The following is a 23,931-nucleotide window of genomic DNA, read 5'->3' on the forward strand; positions in this document are numbered from 1 at the left end:
TGCACTCCACATGCACTGACCTGCCTTGTGACCTCTTGTCAATACCCTCAGTGTAGTGCATTTGTCGACCCAAGTCAATGAGCTTGATATACTGTAATGTCCAAAATTGAGAAAAACAATGTAAACGGTATGCTATATTCAAATTTTTTGGAAGACCTTAGAAGTGAAAGTTATGGAAAGAAATCCCACTAACATGGAGGATTTGTAGGTTAAGCTTCAAGAATGGTCTAAAATTAGTATCGAGGATTGTCAAGAACTGATTTGTTCTTGTAGTCAAAGATGTGTGACTGTCATTGAGAGCAAGAGCTCATTTACTAAATATTGATTGTACATGTATTTTTATTGATTTTTGGCTGTTTACATTGTTTTTCTCAATTTTGTCCCTTACTTTTGGATGTTCCTATTTTAAAAATAAATAATTGTTATAATTCTTTTTCTATCTTTTGCAAATGATTCAAATTTTAGTATGTTATTATGGATGATAATGACTACCAGTTGCCAAAATTTCAGCTTTTCACAGTTTCTATTTCTAACAAATATTAGGTTTTAATATTTTGTCCCTTAGTTTTGGGCGCTACTGTATGTCACTGGTAACCCTTTGACATATGGAACACCAGTTCCCGTCAGATCACTGAAGTTAAGCAACATTGAGCCTGGTCATTACTAAAATGGGTGACCAGTTTGGGTATACCAGGTGTTGTATGTAGGAGGACTTCGGCACCTCCCTGGAAGAGTTTCAAAAACCTAACATCATCTCCCCTAATGGGGATATACATGCGACTGGAAACCGCTTGTGAATTTCTTGCTCCCATGGAATTTCCTCCTTTGGAGGAAGCTGGTTAAACCCAAGACACACACACAGACACACACACAAACAACCCTTTAACCTCTCTGCACTTAACTTGAACACAAGCAAATTGGTTCAAGCTAATACCATGTTAACTGCGTTATTGGTACCCAACACTAGTCTCTCCCCCTTGGCCAGAACCCAGAGTAGTTCATCAACACTCGTTTGCCGATAGTTTAGAATGTTTCATCGGAATAATCCAAAAATTAGCAAAAAAAAAAAAAAAATCTTTAGAAATTTTAGAATCATATATTTCAACTTTGAGCAAAAGGAATGTTGAAACAATGCTGATCTCATATTTTATTTAAGTTTTCATATTTCGACCCGTGGACTTTGATAAGCATTTCTTTTTTTAATTTAAAAACTATAATTACTTCAGTTCACAATGGTTCCAAAAAGTCTCAAAAACTCTTTTATGGTAATTCGACCAGTGGTGACTCATAGGTTTGGTTTTTGGAGTGAGAGGGATCGATAATTTGTATTATTTAGACTACTCTTCTGATTTGTGCATTCATTCTTTTTGCGGACTGTTATCCTTATCTTCATAGTTGCTGTTTTACCACATTTCGGCCGACTCATCCTCAGGCTTTCTTCAGGTGATTAACCACATCAGGATATGCTGAGCCTTGTAACTGTATCCTCAGCAATTACTGCCTTTCATAGTTGTTGTTGTCTCCTCACGTTTTTTAGGCAACTAATCCTCTGGCTGGCTTTGGATAGGATTGAAACCGCTACCTTCAGACAATGCTTACCTAAGAGAGTTAACGCCTTTATCTATTGCACCATGGACCCTGAAGGGCGATCAAGGTCGGAATTTATGGTGTTATAAATCCAATTTTGTGTTCTCATCTGGTTTTCTATTGTCGAGTCTACTGACCGGATAAGAATGTTGAGTCTTGTAACTGCATCCCCAGTAATTACTGCCTTCCATAGTTGTTGTTGCCTCGCCACGTTTTTGCCAACTAATTCTCTGGCCTGCTTTGGGTAGGATTGAAACTGCTATCTTCAGACAATGCTCACCTCGAACAGTAAAGATTCAACGCCTCTATCCACTGCGCCATGGTGCAGTAGAAAGAAATGTTGAATCTCTATGGTTCCAGTTTCCTTCAAAATTTAGAACCATAGATTTCAACTTTGAGTAAAAAAATAAAAAAATAAAAATAAAAAAAAAAGTGTTATTTGGACTACTGTTTTCATTTTTCATGTTATTCTCACTGCTCTTTGAGTTGATGTAGCCTTTAGCCTTCTTCGGTTTTGTCCTGTGAAAGTCTGGAATCCATACGGAATTTTGAACTGAGCCCTTTATTTAATTCACACACATTCCACATGTTAAAAACAAAGTTTTTACACTATTTCGATTCATTGGACTACTGAGTATCATTTCACAACGTTTCGGTCGATGTAACCCCCGACCTTCTTCAAGTGTATCTTGTTGAAGTTATGTTTCTGTCAAACTCAGGAATTTGGACAAAATTTTGAACGGAACCGTTTATTTACTTTATGGAGATACTATGCCCATGGCTGAATAGATGTCCTAAGTAATTCGCAATTGTATCTTTTGGTCACCCACACTGAGAATTGAACCTTCAACCTTCAGGAGAATATCACTTTTACAATTGATTTTTTTTCCAAGTAATTTAACCACTGCGCCATGGGACCTGAAGAAGGTCTGGTTACATTGACTGAAACGTTGTGAAAATGACACTCAAGATGAGAACAGTAGTCTGATGAATCCAAATAATACGAATAACGAATCCTCATCTAAAAAAATTCAGAAACGTAATGTAGGACTTGTATCAATATTCTATATATTATTTTATTTTTATTTTTATTTATATTTTTATTATTTATTCAATACCAACCTGGGTGCCCGGCGTTGCCCGGGTGTTTGGAGGTGTGTGTTCAGCAAAAAATAGAAAAAGGTGGTAGTATGCAGGCAGACTCGAACCTGTACCGCAAAGGAGGAAAAGAATGTGGAAAAAACAAGGTACACCTGAAGAAGGTCGGAGGTTACATTGACTGAAACGTTGTGAAAATGACACTCAAGATGAGAACAGTAGTCCGAAGGATCCAAATAGGACAGATAATCAATCTTCATCTTCAAAATTCGGAAACGTCCAAACTTTTACACATTTTTCATCTTATTTTTCATATTTACTTTTTTATGAAAAAGATACTGCCAAGTCTGCTGTGAAGAAGTTGAGTTCCTTCTACTGGGCTCAAAAAAAGTTTCAAAAACTATTTTACGATAATTCGACCAGTGGTGATTTATGGTTTGGGTTTTTATTAGTGATGAAACGATTCCAATATTTTTCCCGATTCCAATGCAATTACTGATTCTGATACTTTCTGAATCTCTAAATATTTAACCATAAAATTGTTATTTTGTCCCGATTGCCGTAAAAGCATATATTTTCACAAATGTAAGAAAAAGCACACCTGTGAGGGATAATCTATATATTTTAGGTTTACTGGTAGGTTAAAATAAGTATTTTTATTTTATTATTGTAACCAACAGCGGAAAACTTCCTTTAAACAAAATCAAATAAAAAAGATAATTAAAAGGAATCGTTTTTGGCATCGGAAAATAGGCACAAATTTTTCCGATTCCGATACTGATTCCGATGACTTCAAAAAGTTCCAGTTTTTCCGATTCCGATTAATCGTCCCAACACTAATTTTTATAGTATGTGTGTCCATCAACTCACTGCACAGGACCTGGTCGTTCACTTGTTGTCTTCAACCAAATTCTGACATCGGTTGCAACACCAATCTGCTTAATATTTCAATTATTCCTCTTAAATAATTTTATACCTTATACTTATAGTCTCTGACCTTCTTCGATTGTGTCTTGTTGAACTTCGGAATCCATACAGAATTTAGTTCTGAACCTTTTATTTAATCCACGTGAACCTGTGGCACGATTAATAAAATTGTTAAAGTAATAATCAATTCAAAGTGACAGTCTTCTGAGGATTTAAGGTTCAATACTCACTACAAGCGATACTAACTAAGCATAAACTAAAATAATATTTAAAACTCCTTATTAATCGATCATGGCTGACAGGATGAGAACAAATAAAGGGTGACAGATGGATTAAATGACGGGCAGAGTCTTACATGAATGAGTAGACATCCCCTCAAAAAGCAAATAACAACAACAACAAAAGCCCAAATCCCAAAGTGTCATTTTCAAGAATTTAAAATAGTTGTCAAGTCGCGGCCATTTTTCTTGTTCTCATCTTTTCTTTTTTTTTTTTTTTTTTTTTTTTTTTTTTTTTTTTTTAAATTTTCTTCCTTTTGAAGTTTGTAACGTTGGATATGGGTCAGCCAAACCAGCTGCCAACATTGCCCTGCTTTTTATTGAAACCAACCGAGAGCTCTTTTTAGTATCCTCGTTGTTCCCTTAAGTACAATTGTCTGGATCTCTAATGCCCACCCAACGCTATGTTTTTTGAAATAAAGAAACGTAAGTGAGTAAAAACCACTAAAAAATTTTCCAGATAGGTAGAAGAGTAACTTATCTTGCCTTTGATACCGTTTATTTGTTATATATATTTGATTTTTTTTTTCTTTTTTACTTTTTCGTACCTCTATGGATTGTAAAACAAAACCCAAATTTCAGTTAGATTGGCCCAGCAGTTTCCGAGAAAATCTGGAAATCAGACACAGACAAATATACATAGACTATACATAGGATGGAGGGGTAAAATGCCTTGGAGAAACAAACGTCGATTAACACAGCTGGACGAATAATCTTCTCTTATATATTATATAAGAGTAAATTATTCGTCCAGTTTAATTTCATTCTACGAAAACTTAGTTTCCTTTCTTTTCACCAAATTTACCATTCTTTCCCCCTCCGGCATCGTTGTTCGCGCCCCTCCTTCGGTTTGCTTTAGTTTCTTGTGAATGTTGTTTTGTCGCAGCATTTTTCAGCCAAACGGGTAACCCAACACCACAAAACATTCCTCAGCTGAAAAGAAATTTGCAGCAGAGAGACTTTGTCCTCTTTTATATTGCAACTCGAACGAGAGAATATATATATATAATATGTGTGTGTGTTCCCATTTTTTAAGGGGAGAGGAGTTTAACCATCCTTGGAATTATATTCTTAAAGTTTTGCTCTTTCAAAAATCTTTAACTAATTTAGCCCCCCCCCCCCCAAAAAAAAAATCTTGTAGTTTTATTTTTAATTATTATCAATTTTATTATGATTTTTTTTTTTTACTAGTAGTGGTGACTGGTGCTGGTGCTATCCGGTGTTTTTTTTTTTTTTTTTTCTGAATGTAAAAAAAAAAAAAAAAAAATGGAAGGGTTAAAAAAAAATGTGTGTGTGTGTTTTTTTTAATTATCTCTCTCTCTCTCTCTCTCTCTCTCTCTTACTTCCCCTTCTCTCTTTCATTTCTTCTTTCTCTTTCTTTTCCCTTTTCCTTACTCTATCGCTCTTTTTTTTCTCTCTCTCTCTCTCTCTCTTTCTTCCCTTTTCTATCTCTTTCTTTCTTTCTCTTTTTGCTTTCTTTTTCTCTTCTTTTTTCATTCTCTTTCTTGGGTTTTATTACTGTACAGATAGATTCGAAAAAGTTGTCAAAAAACAAATATATAACAAATAAATGTTATCAAAGGCGAGATAAGTTACTTTTCTACCAAACTGGATATAGTTTTTGTGTTTTCATTTAATGTAACATGTTTATTCAGCTCGAAAAACATACAGTGTTTACCGATGTATTGGAAAATTCAAAATGGCGCCCGACACTCTCTTTAACATGGTAAGTTTGGGAAAAGGTGTTATAAATAATAAACTAGATAAAATACTTTTTAAAAAACACCGAATATATGTCAACTTATGTCACGGTAAAATATAATGAGCGAATTTCTAACAGTATTTTGTCTAGTTTTTTATTTATAACATCTTTTCCTGAACTTACGGTGTTAAAGAGAGTGTCGGGCGCCATTTTGAATTTTCAAATACATCGGTAAACACTGTATGCTTTTCGAGCTGAATAAACATGTTACATTGTATAAAAACACGAAAAATATATCCAGTTAGGTAGAAAAGTAACTTATCTTGCCTTTGATAACATTTATTTATTATATATTTGTTTTTCGACAACTTTTTCGAATCTGTGTGTACAGTAATACAAACCCTCTTTCTTATTCCCTTTTCTCTTTTTTCTTTTCTATCGTTCTCCCTTTCTCTCTCCCTTTCTCTCTCCCTTTCTCTCTCCCTTTCTTCTCCTCTTTCTTTCTTCCTCTTCCCTTCTTCTTCTTTTCTTTCATTCTTGTTTTCTTTTTCCCTTTCTCGTAATGTCTGCCTTTCTTTTTTTTTGTGTTGTGTTCTATGATGGATATATTTGTTTTTGTCTAATATTATTATTGCCAACCGATGTTCTCTGGCGTTTTGAAGGGAAAAGAAAGAAAAATATGGATAAAATAAAGAAAAAAAAAATGCGTTTTTTTTTTCTTTAAATCTCGAGTTAATTTTCGATTTTTACCCCCCCTTTTTTTTGTAAAAGCAGGCACACATTTTTGCTTAAGTGTCCCATAATCCAAAAATGATATTTAATCCTTAACGGTCTCAAAAAAATAGCTAATAAAGAATGGTGGTTGGAGGAGAGGGAGCACGTATCCAAAGAGCCCCCCCCCCCTCCCGTCCCGAATTATGTTTGAACAGAAAAAAAAAGACACACACACACACACACACACACACACACACACACACACACACACACACACACACACAAGAGCTTGGTGGTTGGGAGCAAAATAAATAAATGAACTGCATTTTTTTTGTTAAAATCAAATTCCGTCTGTTTGTTGACCTGATCTCATGATCCGATAGATACGAATGCCCTGGAAAAGTCATTTCCGATTAATCTTCACCAGTTTTAAAATATGCAAACCGAACGAACTTGGCTGTCTTTCAGAAAACCAGAATATTTTAAAGTGACTTTTCCAGGACGTTCATATATATATATATATATATATATATATATATATCAGATCAGCTGACGAAGAATGCCAACAAAGACGGACGGAATTTAATTTTAACCGTTCTTTATTTTTATTATTTTTTTAAAAGTCGATGTTCCTATTTATTGGTTTTCCCCACAAGGGAAAAGTTACAGAAGGTCGGTTTTTAATGTGCAGAAAATCCAACTCTCTAGAAAGTGGCACTCTGGATTGGAACAAAAATTTAAATTGCCTCAGTCTAAAAGGATTTCTTTTTCACTGACCGAGGACATAATAGACTGGGTAGCATTAGTACAGCTACTACACTTTGTAATATTTATTTGCAAAGAAAATATTTAAAAAATTGGAATTTTGAACAAATTAGGTACAAAGCTAGTCCAAAGTGAGTGTGTGTGAGGTGGGGGAATTGGTGTCTTTGGTCATCCTTTGTCGCCATAACTAAAATATGTCTACCCTACCCTTAGCTAGTATGATCAATCAACATAATACCACATTTACTCCAGAGTCCATCCTAATTGAAATTTCCCAAATCGCTCAAAAGATTTTTATTAAAAACTAGCGGGGGTACCCGGCGTTGCCCGAGTGTTTGTTTCCGGGACGGGGGGGGGAGTTTTAAAAAATGTTATGGTAGGTAAGTAGGAAGGATCAAACCCTGAGTCATGAGTAAAAGTAGGAAAATAAAGTGTGAAAAAAAAAAAAAAAAAAAAAACCATCTGCAACGTTAACAGTTCGGCCACCAAGAAAAGTCCATTCCAGTTGTTTAGGAAAAAAAAACAAAAAAAAACGACTACGGTAGGTCGGCGCGAATGTGAAAATATAATGTGAATTGTCCAGCACGCTAAACCACTACGCCACAGAGCACTGCAGCTTTAGTGATTTTAAATAACTTCACATGAAAGAACTACGAAGCCAAACCGGTGTTCTCTTCTCAACTGTTCCTTGTGAACGATCCCCAAACGGTGTTAAGTGGTGGCAGGGGGAGGAGGAATGTATTAGAGAGAAAATATTTTACCACTTCCATTGGTCTTAACCGATTTTGGCCGTGACTTCTCAGCAGAAAAAGTATAGAAATCTAAGATTATCGAGGAATTTGAGAAATAATAAGCCTATAACACACCTCAGATATTGTTCTGCCGTTTGTGCATATTATATTTGCATGAAATATCTTGATTTTTAATCCTGTTAATGTCAAAATCAGACGGGAAAAAATGAGTTCATTTTATTTATATAGAGATAAGTATCTCTATTAGTGATGGCACGATTCCAATATTTCTCTGATTCCGATACAATTACCGACTCCGTACGAAATTAACGATTCGGAGTCTTATAAATTTGTAAATATTTAACTATGTTAAGTTTTGAGACTTTGTCTTGAACAAAGATGGCGGCGTAGTTCAGATCAGTAACCAAGATGGCGGCCAAGAATCAAATGCGGTCCGTGGCGTAGTTAACCTGTTAAGTTCTGAGATATTGTGTTGAACAAAGATGGCGGCGTAGTTCAGATCAGTAACCAAGATGGTGGCCAAGAATTAAATGCGGTCCGTGACGTAGTAAACGGCGAACTGATTGAATCCAAAATTCGACAATTTTTATAATAATTTTGGGCCGTTTTCATTGGTTGTTTAGCACAGCCGTTGGTTATAAAAATGATTGGCGAATCCATTCGTCTCATACCGCCATTAGAAGTCAAAAACATTTTACAAACTATAAAGTTGTTTATATCTTAATTGGAATTCCTTATTGAGATGAGTATTATTTATTAATTCATTTATTGCAGACTTTTATCCTCATCTTTCTTAGTTGTTTTTTCACGACGTTTCAGCCAACTATTCCTCTGGCCTTCGTCAGGTGGTTAATGCGACGGGATAGGAACTCTGACTCTCCGAACTGCATTCTCAGCAATTACTGCCATCCACGGACCTGTCTATGGAAGATCAGATAAAGAATAAACGTGGATTTATAGGACCAAAAAATCCAACCTTGATTGTCCTTTGGGGCCTGTGGCGCAGTGGATGGAGATGTTGCATCTCTACGGTTCCATGTGAGAATTGTCTGAAGATAGCGGTTTCAATCCTACCTAAAGCCGGCCAGAGGCGTACTTGGCCAAAACGTGGTGAAACGCCAACAACAATTATGAAAGGCAGTAATTACTGAGGATACATTTTTACAAGACTTACAAAACGTGGTGAGACGACAACAACTATGGAAGGCAGTAATTGTTGAGAATGCAGTTAGGAGATTCGGAGTTCCTATCCCGTCGCGGTTACCACCTGACGAAGGCCAGAGGAATAGTTTGCCGAAACGTCGTGAAACAACAACTAATAAAGATGAGGATAATAGTCCGCAATAAATGAAATTAATAAATAATACTCATCTCAATAATGAATTCTAATTAAAATAACGCATATATATATTCATATTCAGATTGTGTTAAAATTACAGAAAGATATCATCGAAAATTATGGAGCAATTAAAATTCCAAACCCATCAGTGATTTTTTGAACATCCTATATATATATATATATATATATATATATATAGTTTTAATACACACACCCACACATATAAAAACACACATGCATATAAATCGCGCGCACACACTCATATATATATTATTTACTATAACAATTAAATACTTACAGACACTAGTGTTTCACCCTAACCCTATCCCGTCGCGGTTACCACCCGACGAAAGCCACAGGAATAGTCAGCCGAAAAGTTGTGAAAAAACAACTAAAAAAGATGAGGATAATAGTCCGCAAAAAATAAAATGAATAGATTTGTTATTTTTCTCGGTTACCATTAAAAATACATATTAAATGTGCAACTATTTTCTCAAACGAAAAAACCAACACTGGCTTTGACGATGAATGGTGCATCTTCATGTGATGTTGCTCCACCAGACTAGATGAATTCTTGTCCTGGAATCCAATAAGTCCGCAAGAAAGGTTTGTTTCTTTGTTTGTTTAACCAGCATATCGACCTTCTTTGGGTCATTTAATGCTGTATATAAAATTTCAATTTTTTAATGTTTTCGGAGTTGATTTTCTGTAGGTATATTTGAGTAATGTTTTGGTATAGTTTATTATTTGATGGCATTTATATTTTATGGTAAAGGTTCCCTCTTTTTAGGAAGTTTAGAATGGTTTTAGGGTTTTCTTATTTTTCTTTTACGAAGAGTTCTTCCAAGTTTGTGGCCTTGTAGTAGTATTGACGAATTTGTGTGAGGTCATAGCAATCAAGTAAAGTGTTTCACTGTATAAAGTTCGTGACATGGTATACATTTGGGAGGCTCTTAACTTTTTAGTATGTGGGAATGAGTTAGGTATGTGTGTCCTATCTGGATATGTGATAAGACTACATCTTCTTTACGTGATTTTCTGGGATCTACAAGGTTTTTTTTTTTTTTTTTTTTTTTTTTAATTTTTTTTTTTTTAAGTATGGGGGTAATTTGGAAGAGTTTGTTGTTTTGACAATTGTTCCAGTTTTCTTTCCATTTATTTGTGATAAAATTGTTTATTGAAGGTTTGTAGTCCGTATATGGGACCTTCATGTCACTTATTTGGAGTTTTAAGGAATTTTTGGCTGCCATGTCAGCTTTTTCATTTCCACGGAAACCATAGTGACTAGGAATCCAACAGAAGAAGAAAGTTTTGTGTTGTATGATAGAATGGATCCTTTGTAACAGTTTAATTAGTAAGGAATTGTTTAATTTTTTATTTTTTAATGATTCAAGTACTGAGTCTACAAATATGAATTTCTTGGAGTTTTAGTTGGTGATAATATCTAGAACCAAGTTTGTGGCTGTAATTCTTGCACCTTAGATAGAGGAGTTATTTGGTAACCTTTTCTGTTGAATATTGTTTTTTTTTAGGAAGTTTAGAACGGTTTTGGGGGGGGGGGTTCTATTTTTTTTTTTTTTTTCAAAGAGTTCTTTTAAGTTTGTGACCTTCTAGTAGTTGGTTGGTTGGTTGTTTTTGTTTTATGGCATATCAACCTTTTTCAGGTTATTTAATGCCGAATCTAGTGATTTTGGGGAACGATTTTTTAATGGAGTATATTTGTTTTTTAAGTCGGATTCTATTTAACCCATAGTTGGGACCCTAACAGGTATTACCACTCTGGGTCAGAGTGGACCTGGGAGCAATGCCCATTAAAGGGTGGCTCCACACTCCCCAAGGCCTGCAAGCTGGGGCCTCACCATCGGATATAGTTTTAGATCATATCCAGGACCGTACAAATTTGTGTGAGGTTATAGCAGTCAAGTAAAAGGTGTTTCACCGTATAAGGTTTGTGACATGGTATACATTTGGGAGATTCTTCACTTTTTAGTATGTAGGAGTGAATTATGTATGTGTGCCCTATCTAGATACGTGATAAAACTACTTTTTCTTTACGTGATTTTTGGGATCTAGTAGGTTGTTTTTAAAATATGACCTTAAACTATATCCAGTGGTGAGGCCCCAGCTAGTGCGCTTTGGGGAGTGTGAAGCCACCCCTTAATTGCCATTGTTCCCAGGTCCATTCTGACCCAGAGTGGTAGTACCTGTTAGGGTCCCAACTATGGGTTAAATATAAACTTTTTTTGAAAAAAAACCCCCCAAATATTCTATTAAAAACTTTTTCTTCAAAATTGTTGGGAATAATTTAACCCTGAAATAAAGCTCAATTCTCACACGTGAGGATGCAACAACAACAACAACAATTCGGTAGTTAAGTTCTTATTGGAAATGCGACGACAGTTTGTAAGAAGGGAACACAACCAAGCAATCGATATTTAAGCAATTTTACTGGGTGAGCAATATAATGAAAACAGACAATATACAGAATGAAGAAGGTTTGTGAAAACGTGCTTCGCTAGAACTTATCTTGAGTTGGATTAGCAATGTGTTCATCACTCAATTCCGGCTCTTTTCATGTGGACGGTTAACTGTTCTATTCCGTCCTATAATTGGTTTACTTCGCACGACCGTCTTGGGATGGAAAGAATAAAATATTCAATTGGGAACGTGAAGTAGAAGGGGGGGGGGCTTCAGTGACTGCCTTGGGGGGGGGGGCTATGCACGAAGAACCACTGTCCAGTTAGGGTTGAAACAAAAAGGCGAAAAGAGAGCTGGCGCCTAATCTCCCACGGTTTTTATAGGTTGGTTCATGTGACCCCTAAGGGGGTGGGGAATGAGATCAATGCCAGACAGTCCACAGAGCCTTTTAAGCAGGAGCAGCAACATACATAAATTCCAATAAAATCACTGGATCGGCATTAAATGACCTAAAAAGGGTTGATATGCCGTAAAACAAAAACAACCAACCCATGGCAACTAGAGAAAACGATTTAAAGACATTTTGAAGTGATCACTGAAGGCCTTCAACGTTGATCCGTCATCATGAGAGCAGATAGCTTCAGATAAAGCCAAGTGGCAGGCCACTATTCATAATGGTGCTGGCCAATACGAAAGTGACAGGAAAGTTGCTGTAAAGAAGAGCAGGCAGGACATCTGCTACCATTTCTTGTTCACACTGCAGCAGAATTTTTCAAGCAAAGATTGGGTTTATCAGCCATCTCTGCATCTTGATAAAGACCTCCCCATCCTCCAGGATAATCAGATGGTCCTTGTCCTTCTTACATGTGAAGAATAACATCAACAACTTGTCAATATTTATGATTTATACCAACCAATCATATTCAATGGAAGTCTTGGACAATATCTAATTGCATCCAGTCTTTTGGTTCAAACATACAGCTCATTACTCCAAGAGGGATGCATTTGCGACAGTCACCCTTAGCTCTCTGTGTGGGTGGTGCAAATATGTATCGGTGAGAAACCGAAGATGAAAATGGAAACTGCCAGGGAGGATTTGCCAGAGTTCTCAGGTTCACAAGTGGTTGATCTTCGATGAAATCGCGATTGGTTGATATTGCTCAGAAGCGTTGTGCATTCTAAGTCGACTGATGAACAACACCCTCATCCTCCAGGAAATGGCCCTTGTCATTCCGATTGACAAACTAAGTGCACGGCATGTATGTATACACACCCGATATATACTCAACAAATTTTTGATCTACAGACTTGAAATTCGGTATATAGGGTATTCAGACATGTGAAAAACTTTTTAATCGGTTTTTATCCAGAAAAAAATCGCTGATTAGGAGTCAAAATTAGAAAATTGTTATGTGTGTGTGTGTGTGTGGGGGGGTTCATCGGATTTTTATTTGTTTGTCAGCTGTTTCATGAATGCGCATGCGTGAATCATTCCCATGACCCCTTCTTTGTTAAGAATAAGTAGGTTTGGAAACACTTTTTAAAAATCCTGTCAAGCTGGCCTAATGGTTATCGTACTTGACTCACTGTCTTTAGGTTTTGGTTTTGATCTCAGCTTCGGTATTTAAAAAAATTTTTTTTTTTTTTTTTTTACTTACAAGAAGTGAACTGTTTGAAAAAAAAAACAAACATGATACTCGCATGCACATGTTTCAGTTTCTGTATGAATAAAAATATGATATTTATATGTATTTTATGACCGGGCAACGCCCTCTAAATAAATAGATAAAATAAATTAAATAAGCAATTTGTTATTCGTGTGGTTGCACCTCGGATTTGGATTCGTATCAAAAGTTTTTGTTTGTTTGAATTAATTAGTCAAGACCCAGAAATGCCTGACAGATGGTTTTAAAGTGAGTGACTTGACAGGGAGAAAAGAGGGGTCTCGCTGTAGAAACAGGGCATCTGCAGTGCCAGATGTCTGCAGGTTATGACGATATGTAGACGGCTGCATGTGCCACGTTTCTGAATTTTTGAAATGACGATTCGTGTTTTGGATTGTTTGGACTACTGTTCTCATCTAAAGTTTTTTTTTTCCTTAAAAAACATTTTCTATTATACTAGTCTGGGTTCCCGGTGTTGCCCGGGTGTTTGGAGGTGTGTTTTGAGAAAAAAACAAAAAAAATAACAGTGGTAGTAAGCAGGCAGGCTTGAACCTGTACTGCGAAGTGACGTAGGTTTAAATTAAGGCTAGTCAATCGAAAAGAGGGGATGACTTTCGAAAATGTTGTAGAAAAGTGTCCAGTTGAGGGTGAAGGAATTACTGTTTTTAGCCAATTTTTCGATATTTGTTGTCTGAAGGGCCGAGCTTCAAAACGATATAGATCTCGTGAAAATCCATCGCCTCTATTGAAAGTTGTAGACATGCATACAAACATACATTTTTTTTTCTTGGCCTTTTGGTCAAGATCAAAGTGTAGTATCTGTTCTTCAGATGCTGCACTTCATTTTCTTGTTCTCTTTCGGTGGAGGAGAAATCCTTCACAACTGAGACAATTTTTATTTTTGTACCTTTTTCTCCACGTTAAAAAACGACCCTGGTGTCTAACTCTGTCCCGTGGGGAGGCATAGTAAATAGGTACAAACATACATACATTTAAACAGACAGATGAGATTTATATTATCTATATTTATAAAAGGCAAAATGTTTTGTATGTATCTATGTATGTTCACTTTTTGTGTCTGTCCGAGAAAGGCTTTTTTCCAAGAAGCGATCGGTCGGCTCACTCCTTCTGTAAACTTTTTATATCACGTTTAAATGACAATATCTAATAGTTAGGAACAGGGGTCGCGTGTGTATTTAATTTGTCCGACTTTTACCAGCTTTCTGCTTCAAAAAGCGAATGATCTGGCTTGCAGCGCAAAACTAGGTCAGACACCACTCCACTTCCTCACACCTGTTTATTTCGCTTCATAAACATTCACTTAATGTCCTTATCAGTTCCTTTCCCTCGTGGCCGATACAGTTAGGTGTCTGGCTTTTTGTTCCCTTCGGTTTCCACCTTCGCATCAAGGCTTCAGGTTTCAAGCCTATCTTCCTATTAAAACTTTTTTTTTTCTTTTACATCTCCAAATACCCGGGCAACGCCGGGTACCCCCCGCTAGTCTATATATATAAAAGCGAAAATGTGTGTATGTATTTATGTGTGTTCGCTTTTTGTGTATGTCTGCAAAAGGCTTTTTTGGCTTGATTTTCGGTTGGCTCGCTCCTTAAAACTTTTTATATGCTGTCTAAATAATAATATCTACGACTAAGGAACTCTGGTCGTGGCTATCTTTAATTTACCCGACTTTTACAAGCTATTTTCGAGATATTTTCTGATCGCCACATGGCGGGGAAAACAGAAACTGGCTTCCAGCGCAAAACTAGGTCAAACATCACGCGACTTAACGTTCTTGCACCTGTTAATTTCGCTTTATAAACGTCAACTTAACACACTTATCAATTCATCTATTCCCGTGGTCGAGATGGTTAGGTCGCAGGTTTTTTTTTTCCCATTTCGTTTCCACTTTCGCATCAAAGGTTCGGGGTTCAAGCCTATCTTCCTACTAAGACTTTTTTTTTTTTTTTTTTTAAACAGGGTTGTTTTGATGTAACCCCCCCCTCCAGTTTTTGTATACTTCCTAGATCGTAACATTTCACATTCGCAAACGGACACGGTTCTTTCCTTTTTTTTTTTGATCAAGTTTTAAAAAATTCTCTCAGTGCCGTTGTGTCAAGTGTTTATTTGTCTTTTTCGTATAAATAAAGTGAAACTAATCGAACGCAAACGCCTAGCCTTCCACCCAGGTAGTATCTATTCGGCAATTGGTCCTTGGTCAGTGTAGAGGATTAGGAAACCCTTCATAATGAGACAATTACTATTTATTTGGATATTGCCAGAGCTCCCCTTTTTGGGGGAGCTGGTTTTCCTCCTCATCAAAAACGGCCTTCGTGGGGAGGTTTAAAAGCGTTGCCATTTCCACAAGTCATCTTTTTGATTGACTACATTAAATTTGAACACCTTAGACTTTTAGTCGCGTCATGGAGTAGCGGTAAGACATCACTTTCTTTTCTGCCTCCGCGTCACAGGTTCGAGCCTGCCTGCCTACTACCACCACTTTTTTTTTTTTTTTTTTTTTGTTACACCACCAAACACTTGGACAATGCCGGCCACCCAGGCTATTATATATATATAAGTGAGAATGTATGTGAGGACGCTTCTCGACCTATATACTCAACGAATTTTCGATCCACATCAAGTAGGTTTCGAAAGTTTTATTACCACACATGTTTGGTCTTTCGCCTTGTGTGGTAATAAAACTTTTGAAACTTACTTGTGATGTTAGGCTGTGTAAGGTGTTAACTTTGATCAAAATCGGATTATTTCGATTATCAATACTTATCAAAGACATTCTGACACAAAACCTATCTAAGAACACTGCCAGTCACATAAAGTACCTTCGTGTGAAATTTCATAAAAATCGACCCAGCCGTTTTCGACTCCACAGGGAACGAACTCAGACATACAAAGTTCTTTTATATATATATATATATATATATATATATATATATACATACATACTAGCTGGTAGCCCGGCGTTGCCCGGTCGTACAATACACTTAAACATAATATTTTGATTTATGCAGATTGTGTATGTGTTGTTATAGAATGAACCCTCTATTGATTATTATATATTACAAGGAATAATTTGCCCGGTGAACTAATTCGCAAAAAAAAAATTTTTTAAAATACTGATTATAATGTTGTTCATCAAATTCTGTCTGTGTAATGAATAGGGTTATGACAACAGCATATTCTTTTCTGTGTTTATTTTTATTATTTTTTACAAGGAACTCACCACTTATCAAGGCCCGGAGGCCACTCTGGCATAAGGGTTATTGCGTGTACAGTAGTCAATGGGATAATATCGTAGTAATCGTTAGTAATGGAGATCTAATAAAGTGTCTTACTTAAGGAGGCGGTTCATCAGGAATTTGTTTATGTTGAACTTGAAAACATCCAAGTTGTAGTCAGGTGGGAAACAGGCAAGCGGTAAAGAGTTCCACAGGCGTGCACTTCTAAGAAAGAAGCTTTGTTCATGGAATCTACGTTTTGATTTAGGCACAGATAAAGAGTGGGGAAAATTACTGATAGTGGTTTCAGCTAGACGGGTGCTTTTTGTGAAAAATTGGCGAGGGGGGGGCAGAGATTGGAGCTCAGGAAATAACGATAAAACAAAGACAGGCTCACAGCGTCTCTTCTGTGGGAGAGAAGTTGCAGGGAAGAGAAAAGGCCCCCCCACTAGGCTACGAAGTCTATTTTGTACTCTGTCAAGGCAGGATAGGCTATTTTTAGCAGCTCCTGCCTAGATATGGCAGCAGTACTCCATCCTTGGACGTACTTGGCTTTTATATAGATAGAGAATTGCATCAGCAGTGAGATATTTGACTCTTGAGTGTGATCCTTGGTTGATTGTGTCTAAATGTTTCCGATATACACTCGAGAGTCAAAACAATGGAAAGAATATGCTGTTGTCCTAGCCCTAGTTATGAGGAAGGAACTCACTCCCACAAAGTAACTTTTACATAATCGTACCTATTTACTTATTTCCCCATGAGAGCAGAGTAAGACACAAGGTCAGTTTTTAATGTGTGGGGGGAGGCCCAATAAAAGGGGCACTCTGGATAGAACAAACATAAAAATTGCCTCAGTCTAGAAAGATTTTTCCTTCACTGATCGAGGACTGAAAAGATGAAGTGCTGTAGATAGATAGATAGATAGATAGATAGATGTACACACACGCATAACGTTCAGGAAATTTAAAAGCAGGTGCTTGCGGCTTTTGTTCTGTTTTTTTTTTTTTTACCGTTGAATTCCGACAGTTGAAGTTGTTTTTTTACTTTTTTTACTTTTAATATTTTTTTTTCAAACTTTTTTTTATAGAAGAAAAGAAAAACGATTCTTCTTCTTTATTTTTCTCCCTTTCTTTCATTAAAAAAAAAGAACAACAACAAAAAAGATTTTATTTGGTTGGGGTGAGGGAGGGAGTGGTCGACGTGTTAATAATTTTTTTTTTTTTTCCTTTTCTTTTCATCCTTGATTACCTCGAGCCCTCTTTTTTTTTTACTGGGGCGTCGACCGTGACTCTACTACAGACACCACGCCTCGGGCCTTGGTTATGCCATATATTCGACATTAAATAACCCGATCGATATGCCGTAAAACAAAACAACCAAACCAAACTTTTGGGGGGAAAGTTGGACGTCTTCACATTAAAAACCGGTTTTGTACCTAACTTTGCCCTTGTGGGGAGCTAAATAAATAGGACCCTCACAATATGTATCTTCATTTTTTTTTCTTTTTTGTTTCCACAGTTGGTTGGCGAGAGAAAGGAGATAAAAAGGGGAAGGGGTAGATTGGGATACAGCAGGTGCACTGACGCTTTCTCTTTCTCTCGGCCTGTATCTCTCGCTTTGATGAGCAATCACTTACCGCCCAACACCCCCTTTTTTTTTTATTAAATTAAAAACTAGTAGACCTAGAAGTCATATCGCATTTTATATTTTCTTTTTTTTTTACTTGGAAGTTTTATGAAGGCCCGAAGGCAACTCGAGGATAAAGGTTAATGAATGTATGGTGTAAATTAGTTAGCATTTTATTATTTATGAGGATGGCTCAACAAGAACTTGTTTACATTAGATTTAAAGGCTATCGTGTTGTGTTCAACCGGGAAGCATGCCAGCGGGACAGTGTTCCTATTCGGGGAAATAAGGTTTGTTCATGGAATCTACGTTAAGATTTAGGCACAGAGAGTGAGGGGAAATTGTTGATAGTGGTTGTAGATAGCCGAGTGTTTTTTTTTTTTTTTTTCGTGAAAGTTTGGCAAGTAGGGACCATAGATTGGAGTTCGGTCGAGCACTTGCCATGAAAATGATGGAGCAGAGATAGACTCGCGACGTCTTTTCTGTGGGGGAAAGAGGTTGCAGGAAAAAGAAAAGGACATCACCTAAGTTTTTAAACCTCTTTTGAACACTATCAAGGCAGGATGGAGCATGTTGAGCAGCTCCTGCCCAAATGTGGCAACAGTGCTCCATTTTAGAGCGCACCTGGCTCTTATGCAGATAAAGGATTGCGTCGGCAGTGAGATACTTACTGGAGGCCGTCCGGCGTTGCCCGGTTATAAATACGCATAAATATTATAGTTTAATTCTTGCGGATTTCTTATTTATTATAAACAGAAATACCGTAGGTATTAAACGTTACGTTAAATTACTTAAAGGTCCTGGATATGACCTTAAATTATATCCGATGGTGAGGCCCCAGCTTGCGGGCTTTGGGGAGTGTGGAACCACCCTTTAATTGCCATTATTCCCAGGTTCACTCTGACCCGGACTGATAGTACCTGTTAGGGTTCCAACTATGGGTTAAATAGAAACCGACTTAAAAAAAATAAAACAAATATACTCTATTAATTGTTCTTCAAAATCACTGGATTCGGCATTAAATAACCTGGAAAGGGTTGATATGCCGTAAAACAAAAACAACCAACCAAATTACTTGAAAAAAAAAAAAAAAAAATTGAGTAAAAAAAACAAACAAACAAAAAAAAACGGAAAGAAACAAATTTTTTTTTTCTAAACCGTTCTTGATAAGATGTAGCAACTTATCTATAATTTGATTGGCTTCTCCCATTATCTTTGTATCCTATCTCTCATAGAGGTGATGTTGCTAGTCTCAGTCTTTTCTCTAAATAATACTAGATGATGTACTCGGCGCTGCCTGGTGTAAAATTTAACATTAAATTCCTTAAAAAAAAGAGTAAAAAACAAACAGAAAAAACGGAAACAAACTGAGACATGTGCATGCGAGTATTATGTTTTTCTAAACAGCTCACTTCTTGTAAGTAAAAAAACAACAATACTTGAGCTGAGATCGAACCCAAAACCTAAAGTAAGTGAATCAAGTGCGATAACCATTAGACCAGCTTGACAGCATCTTTTAAATGTGTTTTCAAACCTACTTATTCTTAACATAGGAATCTGTCATGTTTATCAACCGCGCATGTGCAGTTGTGAAACAGTTGACAAATGGATAAAACTGACGACACTCACATACAAATTTTAACCTCTTAGCAGCCCCCCCCGATGAAAACGCATTAAAAAGTTTTTCATATGTCTGAATACCCTATATACTAAATTTCAAGTCTGTAGATCAAAAATTCGATGAGTATATAGGTTGAGAAGTGTCATCACACACATTCTCACTTTTATAGATATATAGGATTTTGTTTTTTGAATTTTTATTATTTCAATGATCAAAATTCTGTCGATATGATCACAGTGAAAGACTGGATGGCAGTTAATGGGTCGGTAGGTGTAGAGCAGTTGAGGTAGCAGGGTCAGTTCACAGTGGAAGGCTAAGGAAACATGGGAGGAATTGATAAAGGTGGGTGAGAGGGAAAAGATATGTAAAGACCTGGCTAGAGATAGTTTCGTCAATTTTTAAGAGCCGTCCAACGCATGCCAGCTTGTAAAACAGGCATAAACCGAATTTGGTGATAAAAGAATGGACGAGAGTTCATGGGTTGAGTAGATGCGAAACAGTTGAGGCAGCAGGGTCAGTTCACAGGGGAAAACTACATGCATGGGTGTCCGGAGTGCATTTTGTCACTCATATCTCTGTTGCCACTCTGAAATCGACGAACCCATCTCCTAACTGTGCTGAAATCAACTGCTTCGTAAACGTTCAACAGGAGCTGCTGATTGTTGATCGGTTCATGTTTTTTCAAAGAATGAAAGAATTCAATGACACGTCTCTTCTTCTGACACACATCCATGACAAAGGTTGTTTTTAGAGTCTCATACCGTCATTATCTGCAACAGAGATGAAACTTTCAGCTCATGAAGGCATAAGTTCAGTCATCATAACAATGCAATCTGCAGTCTCCATTGATCCATTCGGATGGAATAAAAAATAAGAAGCACTACTTTTGGAAAGTCCCTTGCGTGTATGTAATATATATATATATATATATATATATATATATATATATATTACTGAGTCAAACGATTCATAATTTTTAATTAAAAATCAGTTTCAAAAGGAAAACAAAATCCACTCGATTGTACGATCGTTTCAGAAACTATGTTCATTTTATTTAAATTGACAATGATTTGACAAAAGTTTTTTCCTTTAAAAACACAGTCTCCTCATCAGCAAAAATAGAGGGGGGGGGGGTTAGACACCAAAATAAAACTAGCATTTTAGTCGTGTCGAACGTGACGTGGCCTTCGGGCCAAGATCAAAGTGTAGTGTCTGTTCCGGCAGATACTGCAAGCAAAGACCCTATGTGGGGGCGACCCCACAGATAAGACCTTGGTCAATGTAGGGGCAACCCTTCATACCAATTGTCACTACCCAGCTCCCCTACTCCCCGGGGAGTTGGTCCCCATTTCCCCTTCACTCCTCACATTAAAAATTGGCTTTGTGCCTAATTTGCTCGGTGGGGGAGCAAATAAATACCTAGTCGTGTGTAAGGCAGATATTCCCGGAAATATTTAAAAAAATAAAATAAAAACTAAGTTATTAATTTTATGTTGATAAAAGTTTTGTCCTTTAATCTACAGTAGTAAAATGAGCACTGTTTTCTTTTAATAGAATTAATACATTTACTAGTATATTAAAATAAACTCTGCTCTTTAGACTCCTGGTCTAATTCCCTCTAAATAATATATATATATATATATATATATATATATATATATATATATATGATAGACACTCTCCTCAATTTTAACGTATGATCTCCGCCACAACAAAGTTGGTCAGAAATCCGCACATGGTTTGTTTATAGTAGTGAAAGCTTTTTGCAGAACCAACTGCTAATCTCAGTCGGTACAATTGCTGCCACAAGAAAGAGCAGACAGTAGAGCTCAGGTTTTGCATCAGTTTTTCCTTCTCGTAGGGGCATGTCTTAACGAAGATTGGGGATACATTTATCTCAATAGATTAAATACACTCCCCCCCTTAGAAATTTTTATATCTTGGCCCGATACATACAGCGCCTAGTCTTCCCAAATGGTCACCCATCTGGTACTGGCCTGGCTCGTCGTTGCTTAACTTCAGTGATCTTGTGAGAACCAGTGTGTCACGGTGAGTGTGCTGTATATATAATATATGAATATATATTTGATTATGTTGAAGTTTTTAGCTTTAGTTTAATGACGAAACAATACTGTAACCTAATTATTACGGCCATTAAATTATTGTTTCTATTTACCTGCCTCCCCACGAGGCAAGGTCTGTTTTTAATGTGGGGAAAATCCAGCTTCCCCCAAAAAGGGGCACACTGGATAGGAACAAAAATAAAAATTGCCTCAGTCTAGAAGGATTTGTTTTCACTGATTGAGGACTGAAACGGTGGAGTGTAGTATCAGAACAGATTTTGTTCCTAGCTCACTCATTTTCAACTTAAACAAGGCCTCTTGTTATTTTGAAGGCAGGGGACTGGGGGGAGTTGAGTAGCAAAATGTCTGTTCACATTATATTTAAACTTCTGCATGCTGGTATAATCAGGAAAGCATTAGAGTAGAAGGCTTTCCGGCATTTAGCAACCTCAGCAGTATAGGGCTTGGATTTTAGCATAAATATTATAAATACCTCCCCCTAAAAACATCCTACAGTAAGACTGATAAATTAGGCTACAGTTTATCCCTGCTGATCTTGGTCAGTGAATGAGAAATGTTTCTAGACTAAGGCAGTATATATATATATATATATATATATATAATATATATATTATATATATATATATATATATAAAAAGTTTTGCCTCGACCTAGAGCGCCCCTTTTTGAGGAGCTGCCCCCCCCCCGTTGAAAACCCGACCTTCTTTTAAACTCTGCTCTCATGGGGATGTACTAACACTTTTTATAGACACATTTTTTGTGTTTGTTATTAAAAGTATGGATACAACATAGTAGCCTTCAAGTCCAATGTAAACAAGTTCTTGTTGAATCGTCCCCTTACCCAATTTCCACCATTAATAATTACTGCATTGCCATCTTACATTCGTTAACCCTTATCCTTGAGTGGCCTTCGGGCCTACATAAGTGGTGACTCCCAAGTTAAAAAACACAAAAAACAAAAACTTTTTTGTTTATTAAAATGTCGCCCCCTCCTAATCCCCAAGATTCAAAATTTCTTTATCTAGCGGAAATAGGCGAGAATGACGGTTGTAAGCAGGGGGGTGGGTTATTTGTGTGTGGGTGACTCTGCCTTCCCTTTCCCCCTCCACACATTCTGCCCCCTTTTTTGTGTTTGATAAGAAGAAAGGGTAACTACGACAACAACCAACGACGCAACAACAATGACAATGAATGGCGAATCGGTAAAAAGTGGCCGTTAATTTATCTACGAGCATTTTTGAATTTCAACAACCGACTTGATACCCCCTCCCACCTCAAATTACACTCCGCAACTCACCCATCTTTCTTCTTCTTCTTCTTCTTCTTCTTCTTCTTCTTCTTCTTCTTCGTCTTCTTCTTCTTCTTCTTCTTCGTCTTCTTCTTCCTTTCTCTTTCTTCTTCGTCTTCTTCTTCCTTTCTCTTTCTTCTTCGTCTTCTTCTTCCTTTCTCTTTCTTCTTCGTCTTCTTCATCCTTTCTCTTTCTTCTTCTTCTTCATCCTTTATCTTCTTCTTCTTCTTCTTCTTCTTATTTCTCTTCTTCTTCTCTATCTCTTTCTCTTCTTCTTATTTCTCTTCTTATTTCTCTTATTTCTCTTCTTCTTTCTTCTTCTTCTTCTTCTTTCTCTTCTTTTTTCTCTTTCTTCTTTTTTCTCTTTCTTCTTCTTTCTTTCTTTTTTCCTTCTTTCTTACTTCTTCCTACTTCTTAAACTTTCTTCTTCTTACTTTTTTGTTTTTCATTTTTTTGCTCCTTTTTCTTTCGTTATTCTTTTTTCTCCTAATTTTCTTTTTTTTTCTTTTCTTCTGTCTTCTCCTTTTCCTTTCCTAGTTTTCCTTCTTGTTTGATTGTTACTGTTTTTGTTTTTTCTTTTCCTTTTTCTGTTCATTCTTTACTTCCGTCTTTTCTTCTTGCTCATTTTCCTTTGCTTTTTCCTTTCTTCTTTTCTATTTCTACTTTCTTTTTCCCTTTTTACTCTTCATCTTTCCTTTCTTCTTTCCTTCATTTCTTTTTTGTTTGTTTTTCTTTTTTTGTTTGTTTTTTTTTTTTTTGTTTGTTTTTCTTTTTTGTTTGCTTTTCTTTTTGTTTGTTTTTCTTTTTTATTTGTTTTTCTTTTTTGTTTTTC

The 23,931-nt window shown here is 36.5% G+C and overlaps 1 protein-coding gene and 1 pseudogene across 1 annotated transcript in view; both read left to right on the forward strand.

Annotated features, from left to right (window-relative positions):
- The window catches only part of LOC145266966 (uncharacterized), a 111,492-nt gene that overhangs the window by 16,317 nt on the left and 71,244 nt on the right, over positions 1–23,931 (forward strand). The window lies entirely within an intron of this gene.
- Positions 14,024–14,156, forward strand: LOC145267320 (U2 spliceosomal RNA; annotated as a pseudogene).

The sequence above is a fragment of the Euprymna scolopes genome, chromosome 42 (assembly GCF_053919585.1).
Source record: "Euprymna scolopes isolate OS-2025 chromosome 42, ASM5391958v1, whole genome shotgun sequence".
NCBI classification, from domain to species: domain Eukaryota; kingdom Metazoa; phylum Mollusca; class Cephalopoda; order Sepiida; family Sepiolidae; genus Euprymna; species Euprymna scolopes.